Below are 9,070 nucleotides of genomic sequence, written 5' to 3'. Positions count from 1 at the left end.
AAATGGTGTCATTCCAAACATACGAATTGTGCTCATTGCGCTAGATACCCAAATGACCCTAAAGGTGGGAGATGAGGTTTGGAATGGATCAAAACCCGGGATTGCCATATCCGCATGAAAGAGATCTGGAACCGAGAGTGTTGCCATAGCAACACCAAAATATGCAACATGTGGTGTATTTCTTAGGGTACAACACTGGTGCCAAGTTTCAATTACTTAGCTCTAGTATTTACAGAGATACTACTGATTTTGTGTTTTTACACCAATTACTGTCAAACTTATGACGTCATCAGTTATCTAATTTGCATAATACAAAATCGTTAATATCTCTGGAACGAGAAAAGATATCGGGAAAAGGAAAACACCATCTTTCTTCATTTTGAAAGGCCTTTCATATAAGTTCAACTTGGTTTTCATTTCATAGGCACTTTAAAACAGTTCAAAGTTCCATACGTTTCCGGCTCAGCCCTTCATCAGTGGAAAGCCAAGAAGTATTGACTTCATATAATGAAATTTGCTATTTTTTTATGTTTAATAAAAGTCTTTAGCTCTCATTTCAAGCTTTCGGAAGGTAGCCAAGCGTAGTCATTTCACTGTTGTGGTCAATTCTAAACAATAGGAAATCCCAGAGAACAAAATTAGTCAAAACAACGAGATCGCTTCACTATTTACTCAATTTTGCGTTTTTGTTAGACATCCTTAGAAGTTTTCAATGAGCATGAAATTCAGGGATTGTGAAGTGTACTGATCAATTGCTACCCTGAAAAAGTTTGGTGAAGAATCATCGACGAGTTTTAAAATCTGAATCGCTTTTTTCGCGAAAGTAGCCTTAGAAATGGTAAATAAAGCTCAACATTGAGCTTCACTATGATTCATATATTCTCATATTTTTCGAAATCGCGTAAGTCTACCTACTTCTAACGGTTTGGGTCTCATATATGGGACATTTTGTAAAAGAAATGAGAGCTAAAGACTTTTATTAAACATAAAAAATAGCAAATTTCTTTATATAAAGACTTATCGTTATTTTACGCATAAATTATACCATCTACAATAGAAATTCCAAGATATTTCAAAACTCCTCTTGTAGATTTTGATGAAGCTCCGCAGAGCTAAAGGCAAACAACCAAGGTATACGTAGCGTGGAGGATCTCGAGAGAAAATGCGTTAACGGGCTAAATTCGACTCTGAGCGAAAACTTGTGTGACGTCACTGTCACCGTTATATCCATTCCGATCTCCAAAAAATTATATCATATTGCAGTTCAGTCTTTGGTAATCCATGTGATATAATGGATATGTCATTGGCCTTTAAGCTCTTCAAGTATAATGGGTTTAAAGTTGGTAGGTATCGTTAGAAAAATCCTGGGTCGAGCCACCTTAAGCATTTCCCAAATGCACGCCCAAAAACTACACAGTGTTTATTTTGTTGTAAAACTCCACAAAGATCTGAAAATACTTTCAATTCCATTTGAAATTCCAGCAATTACTTCAAAAATACATGATCACTATAACATTTAATACAACAGTAAGCTTATACAATGATTTCCCCGCCGAATGGCCTAAAATTTCTGCGAATAATAAATCACAAATTCAAAGGGATAAAATAATTTTAATCGTTATTCTTAACCACTCTTTGCATCAAATGCTAACAATTTGTAAGGAATACCGTCGTGTGAGACGTATCGCATGACAGCATACGCATCCAAGCTTCTTCCGTGAGTATGTTATGCTTGTTTACCTAAACTGCAAATCGACTCACTTCGAATTCCTGGTTCAATTTCCACTAGTGGCCACTCTTTTGACGCCCCGGTATTCATTAAGCAAGGGGTTTTATACATTTTTTTCACAAACATATATCTTGCTATTGTACCTGCAACTTATAATACCTCAGATAAATACCTGGGGGACTATTTTCAACTTCACCTTGGAGACCCGGCGTTTAACCGAGAAAATACGGTATATTTAACACTTTACGTAATGTTAAATAAATGAGCAGCAGTGTTTTATCAAGTTTAAAACACGAGGCGCAGCCGAGTGTTTTAGACTTGATAAAACACTAACTGCGAATTTATTGAACGACTTAAAAATCTTCTGATGTAGATCAACTCATTCTTGCACTAATATTTAGATTTGGGTTATTTTGGCCTAGAAAATTGGATGTAAAGTTTAGCCGTGTCTTTATCAGATATAAGGATTAAACATTAATTTCTTTTGTATTTTCTTTATGAATTATTAAGAGGACATGTGCACAAATTTCACACAAAAATGAAAATTCTTGGCAAGAGTCCTTTAAATGGATTCCGCTCATTCTCTTACCATGGGTAGGCCTTAATATGAAATAAATCACAGTATACTTTGTTTGGCTAAATATCGATTTGTTTTCGAGAAAATCGATAATTCTAAAATCCAGCAAAATTGACGCTTTCGGAGCTCAAAATTTATGCCGAGTTTGTTAGCTTCGCGTCGAAAAATAAAGCACTCTGGGAGAAAAATACCTATTAAATATCGAAGAATAACATCAAATTAGTACGTCGAAAGCAATTTCTGTCCTTGAAGTCCTTTTATTTACAAAATATAATTAAATTTATTCGACACACTTTTGATTTAATTCAAAATAGGTCAAACTTATCGCTTTATTTAAGTATGAGCGAAGCGAAATAAATGGCCGAAAATTTGATATTAGACAGATAAATGATTGTTCTCTTCGATACTAAAAGGATTTCCTTGGGAAATGATTTAGTGCGATGCTTTTAGATCTCAAAGTTGCTTAAAATTCGTTAATTTAACCGACCGTGACATTGTTGATCTTATCAACTTTATGTAAACATTCCACGCAAAGGTTAATTTTCCCCATGTGAACTTCATCTGAGTAAAATAAAAACATAGACTTGCTTACCGTGATGTTCGCTGATACATTGTAAATCCTGTTTTCCTCATTTACGACAAAACCTAAGCCCTCGGCGAAGTTGGTTATCTAATTTTCTTGACGCTTGTAACTGATTTCCACGTCTTGAAGTGACAGTTCTTTTCCATGCATTCTTGAAAATAGTCCAGTCTTAACTGATCAGTGTAAACAGGAATACGAAGTACTTTTCATTAAATCAACTTAAAGCTTAGCAGCAGTGGTAGATAAATCGATACGGCCGGCGAATTTTCGTTTCGAAAACCGCCATTTGAGATTTGTCGGCCTTTTGTCCTGCGGTATGCAGATAATTAATTCACACTTGAGTAACTTCCGGCACATGAAATCGACAACCACCGTGACCAGAAAGCACCCTGCTTTTGGTATATTGGTTGAGGCACTATTTTTATTATTTTAATATAAGCTCTGAATGAAAAACTTTTGGGCTGAACTTGTAATTAAGTTTCACTTCAGTTAGCCACGTTCGAGAGAGTTGTTAAATGGTTGCATGACTGAGCGCTTTTAACTTTCGGGTCGAAAGTTCTTCTGTTGCGTTGTTTCGCTTTGTTTCATATCTTTTATCCAGTTCTTACCCTTGTTCAAATTCTTGATTAGGCTAAGGCAAAACAGTTGTAGAGTCAACTCTTGCTTAATGAAGACCTCAATAAGACGGACACCGGGTGTTGGTCCTGTCCTTGCCGTTTTTTTTCAGTCATTTTTATACTGTAACTAATTCACCGGCTTTGAGACGGTAACATAGAAATATCTAACAGAAATCTCGTGCGACTGTGTAGCGCATATAACTAGTGTATGTAAACGATAATTTAAGATGTAAATGTAAAATGGGCTAGATGATAGATAACTGTTTCCATACGTTTCGGGGTTACTGCCCCTTCTTCAGTGGGAAATTTGAAACGACGTTAAAATCCCTGTAAGACGGACTTCTTTTAGACGAACTGAGTTGGAGCCGGTCCCGAAAGGTACCCGTTTCAGAGAGAGTTGGCTGTACACAAAACCTTAGATGGCGTCGTTGGATCCGTCTCCCGTGAATGTTAAAAATATATATTCTGTGTAGTCTAGCCTGTAAACAGGCTCTCCTACTTTCTCCTGTGGAGGATTGGGCGAAATGAAAGCGGGAAGGAAAGGTGGGGAATGGGTGGGGAAAAAAGGGACCATATATCATGTATATGCAGTTGTAATACCAGTCACGGTAAACAATTTATAATAAAACGCCGAACATTTATGACTGTTTACACCAAGGTGTATATTGGTGTAAAAATAAAGGAAAGGGTGTTTTTCACTTCATTCGATTAAAGCTAGGTGAAGAAAAGTACACGTAATCAGAAGTTTGTTATGGACTTCTGACGTGACTTGCATTTAAAAGATACCGCGTTCTAGAAACAAGTCACCCCGTTTTGGCTGCTGATATTTTGAAACTTTTGTGTGTTCAAAATACCATACCTCGTTCTAGATATCGTCTATTATTAAAAATCCCGTTCTAGATCGGGACCCCAAAATTACGACCCATTGGACGGCGTTTTTGGGGATTACCCCAGCTTCCACAACTCCCTCCTAATGAAGTTCGCCTAGGGAATTGAGAATTAAGGTGATTATAAAGTTATTACTTTATATCACTTGTTGTTTGGAAACTTGAGTCGTATTATAATTACAACCGTCGTATTTGCGAAGGAACAGGCTGCGGATCGGGACCGTCTTTCCCCTAATAGCTTCCAAATCAACTCAAAAACACACCGGAAAACAGGTTTAAAAACATAATATTTATATAATGACTATGATATTTTTAATACATTTGGGTCCCCTGACGGCGAGGCGTTCGTCCCTCCCCGCAAGCTCTGGCGGGGGGCACCTTCCCTTGTTTACGCCGGACCCCAACAATACATGATATGGTCATATATATATTTTTAACATTCACGGAAGACGGATCCAACGATAACATCTTAGATTTTGTTTTCACCTGTTTTGTCTTGACCTCTAATCAAGAACTTGGGCAAAGGTAAGAACAAAAAAATATAAAATAAAACGAAGCAACGCAACAGAAGTACTTTAGACCCGGGAGTTAAAAGCGCTGTCATGCAACCATTTAGCAACGATTTTCGGACCGGCTAGGCCTTCTGTTTACACGGGACCGTTCTGGAACCGGTCCGGAACGGATCCAAAACTGGACCTGCTATTTTGCAGGTCCAGTTATGGATCCGTTCCAGACCGGTTCCGAACGGTCCCGTACGCGCGTGTAAACACCTGCAGCGGTTCCAAACGGTTCCATGTACAGTAAACAGGTCCGGTTCGGTTCGGAACGGTTCCGGACCGGTCCCGTGTAAACGTAGCCTTAATTACATGTTCAGGCCAAAAGTTTTTCATTTAGAGCTTATATTAATATAGCAATAATATGGTGCCTCAACCAATACTCTACCAAAACGCAGGGTGCTATCTGGTCACGGCGGTTGTCGATTTCATCGTGTGCCGGAAGTTACGCAAGTGTGAAATACATTGTCTGCATACCGCAGGACAAAGGGCCGACAAATCTCAAATAGCGGTTTTCGAAAAGAAGATTCGCCGGCTGAATCGATTTATCTACCACTGCTGCTGTCCGGAACGGATCCGGTCCGATTTTCGGACCGGATTGGCCTTCAGTATACCCGGGACCGTTCTGGAACCGGTCCGGGACGGATCCAAAACTGGACCTGCTATTTTGCAGGTCCAATTATGGAACTCTCCGGGCCGGTTCCAGAACGGTCCCGTGTAAACACATGGATCGGTTCCAAACGGTTCCGTGTAAACAGAGGCCGATCTGGTCCGGTCCGGTCCCGTGTAAACGTAGCCTAGCTGGTTACAGTATAAAAATGACTGAAAAAACGGCAAGGAAAGGACCAACACCAGGTGTCCGTCTTATAGAGGTGTTCAATAAGAGAGAGTTGACTCTACAACTGTTTTGCCTTAGCCTAATCAAGGATCTGAACAAGGGTAAGAACTGGATAAAAAATATGAAACAAAGCGAAACAACGCAACAGAAGAACTTTCGACCCGAAAGTTAAAAGCGCTTTCATGCAACCATTTAACAACTCTCTCGAACGTGGCTAACTGAAGTGAAACTTAATTACAAGTTCAGCCCAAAAGTTTTTCATTCAGAGCTTATATTAAAATAATAAAAATAGTGCCTCAACCAATATACCAAAAGCAGGGTGCTTTCTGGTCACGGTGGTTGTCGATTTCATGTGCCGGAAGTTACTCAAGTGTGAATTAATTATCTGCATACCGCAGGACAAAAGGCCGACAAATCTCAAATGGCGGTTTTCGAAACGAAAATTCGCCGGCCGTATCGATTTATCTACCACTGCTGCTAAGCTTTAAGTTGATTTAATGCAAAGTACTTCGTATTCCTGTTTACACTGATCAGTTAAGACTGGACTATTTTCAAGAATGCATGGAAAAGAACTGTCACTTCAAGACGTGGAAATCAGTTACAAGCGTCAAGAAAATTAGATAACCAGCTTCGCCGAGGACTTAGGTTTTGTCGTAAATGAGGAAAACAGGATTTACAATGTATCAGCGAACACCACGGTAAGCAAGTCTATGTTTATATTTTACTCAGATGAAGTTCACATGGGGAAAATTAACCTTTGCGTGGAATGTTTACATAAAGTTGATAAGATCAACAATGTCACGGTCGGTTAAATTAACGAATTTTAAGCAACTTTGAGATCTAAAAGCATCGCACTAAATCATTTCCCAAGGAAATCCTTTTAGTATCGAAGAGAACAATCATTTATCTGTCTAATATCAAATTTTCGGCCATTTATTTCGCTTCGCTCATACTTAAATAAAGCGATAAGTTTGACCTATTTTGAATTAAATCAAAAGTGTGTCGAATAAATTTAATTATATTTTGTAAATAAAAGGACTTCAATGACAGAAATTGCTTTCGACGTACTAATTTGATGTTATTCTTCGATATTTAATAGGTATTTTTCTCCCAGAGTGCTTTATTTTTCGACGCGAAGCTAACAAGCTCGGCATACATTTTGAGCTCCGAAAGCGTCAATTTTGCTGGATTTTAGAATTATCGATTTTCTCGAAAACAAATCGATATTTAGCCAAACAAAGTATACTGTAATTTATTTCATATTAAGGCCTACCCATGGTAAGAGAATGAGCGGAATCCATTTAAGGACTCTTATCGGCAAATGTTTGACCGTAAGTAACATGTGCACTTAATGAGTTTTTTTAAACAAGTTTAATAATATTATTGCTTACACATCCCTTTTGTCGGACGTTGAAAACTGCTCTCCAAAAATGACAACGTAAAAGAAAAAGAAAGAATTTCAAGGAATTTTCAAGGCTCATTCAAAAGTTTAAAGAGTTTTTAGGGACTTGGGCAGACTTTTCAAGACGAAAATTCAATAGATAGATATATAGATTGATATATAGAAACTTTATTAATGTTTCAAAACCAGACTGTACGAACCTTTGTTCAGCATAAGCTAACGAACCTTTGGCCTTCCAATAAAACAAAATAAAATAATGTAATAAAACTGTCTAAATATCGTTAAAAATAAAATTAAATAACGCTGTACTTACAAAATAAAACTTCCATTTCTTTGTCTTTATAATGTGATAAAAGTCATAGCGAAGTCATTTCGTTTCTGAGATGACAAAGATAGAACCCGAGTTTCACCAGCGACTCAAGCACAAGCGCAAGCATAAGGTACTTTGTGCCAAGTGAAAACGAACGTCGACATGAGCATAAAACACGATGTTTTTACTAGTTAGAAGGCTCCGCTCTCTCGGCCAATATGGCGGCAGAAACTCGCAGGCATCGAGTGCTGTTGCCTCTTCTACTCTTGTGATTGAGAAGGCGAAAGCGACTACAAAAAAGGAAAAAAACGAAACATTTGGGGTTATAGATATTTTTAAAGAAATGAGTCATCTCCATTTCTATTGCTTCTCGAGCCCACGCTTGCGCTTTTCTGTTTTTGTCTTTAAATTCCCTATGCTCGTCCGAACAACCTCGGAAAACGTTTATCAAAATCAACCGCGGCCTCCGCCACTTTGTTCAAATGCTCAGACGCGAGAGAATCTGGGATGAGTGCTTTAGACACAGCCAGACGTAAACAGTTTTTTGTGCTTATGCTTTGTTTCGTTTTCACACGAATGCAAGCACAAGGAAAGAAAAAATTTTGCTCCTTATGCTTGTGCTTTTGCTTGTGTCGAAGCCGTTTTCACGGTGAAATAGGAGCTGTTATGCTTGCACTTGTGCTTGCGACGCTAGTGAAAACCAGGCTTTACATTATCAAGACAGAGAAAAGGAGTTTTTTAATTTCCTTTTATGAAAATGCCACTGGGTAAAAATGCAAAGGTGCGAGATTTAAATACATTTTTCAAGTCGAGCGCAAAAAATTGACACAAACTGCTAAGCATTACATGCCTTACGTCATATCTATTCTTTACTTTTAAATATTATTCTCAACTACTTTTATTTTTTGTTTAAAAACCCCAAAATTACTTTAAAAGCTGTTAATGCTAGGAAAGGGTTCTCTCGCTCATCATTAGAACCGGTGTGTTTTGTATGCTTGTTGTAAAATATTGTTATTGCATTAATATAATTAACAATAAGATTTATGAGCCCGAGTTTTCTATAAAAAAGAGGGATTTCATAGAAATCGAGAGCGAATAATCTAATTGTTTTCGTATAATTCTAACCCATTTTTCTTCAAATAATGATTTTCAATTATTTCTCTCTATGTGAAATAGCATTATAACTCACGCTTCAGTAAAACCGCGCGCGGACTCAGTGAACTGTCATTTGAAACCTTCAGCTGTGTACGCACGTCTATCAGTTCATTTAACAGGTTTGACTTTTTGAACTCGTGTAATGGTGAAAGTCTTTCTATATTCTTCTCAGGAATTGAATTATCCAGTAAATATTTCTAAGCTTCCTCGAAAACTTGAGAGAAACGAGAAAATGTGGCCATTCTATAGACAACCTTCAGTCACTGCACACAATTAACAAATAGATGGCACCTGTGTAGCCAATCAGATTGCGCGTTTTGCCAATAGTTAGCCGCATAATAATAATTTAACAATAGATTGTTTCTGTCGAGGTACTATCGGCTGATAGTTGCCCCGCGGAAATTTCATATTCTTAAAA

This window comes from Oculina patagonica, chromosome 11, assembly GCF_052425735.1.
Source record: "Oculina patagonica isolate OP01 chromosome 11, crgOcupat, whole genome shotgun sequence".
NCBI lineage: Eukaryota > Metazoa > Cnidaria > Anthozoa > Scleractinia > Oculinidae > Oculina > Oculina patagonica.
The sequence above is the reverse complement of the archived record's forward strand: the minus strand, read 5'-3'. Positions refer to the sequence as shown.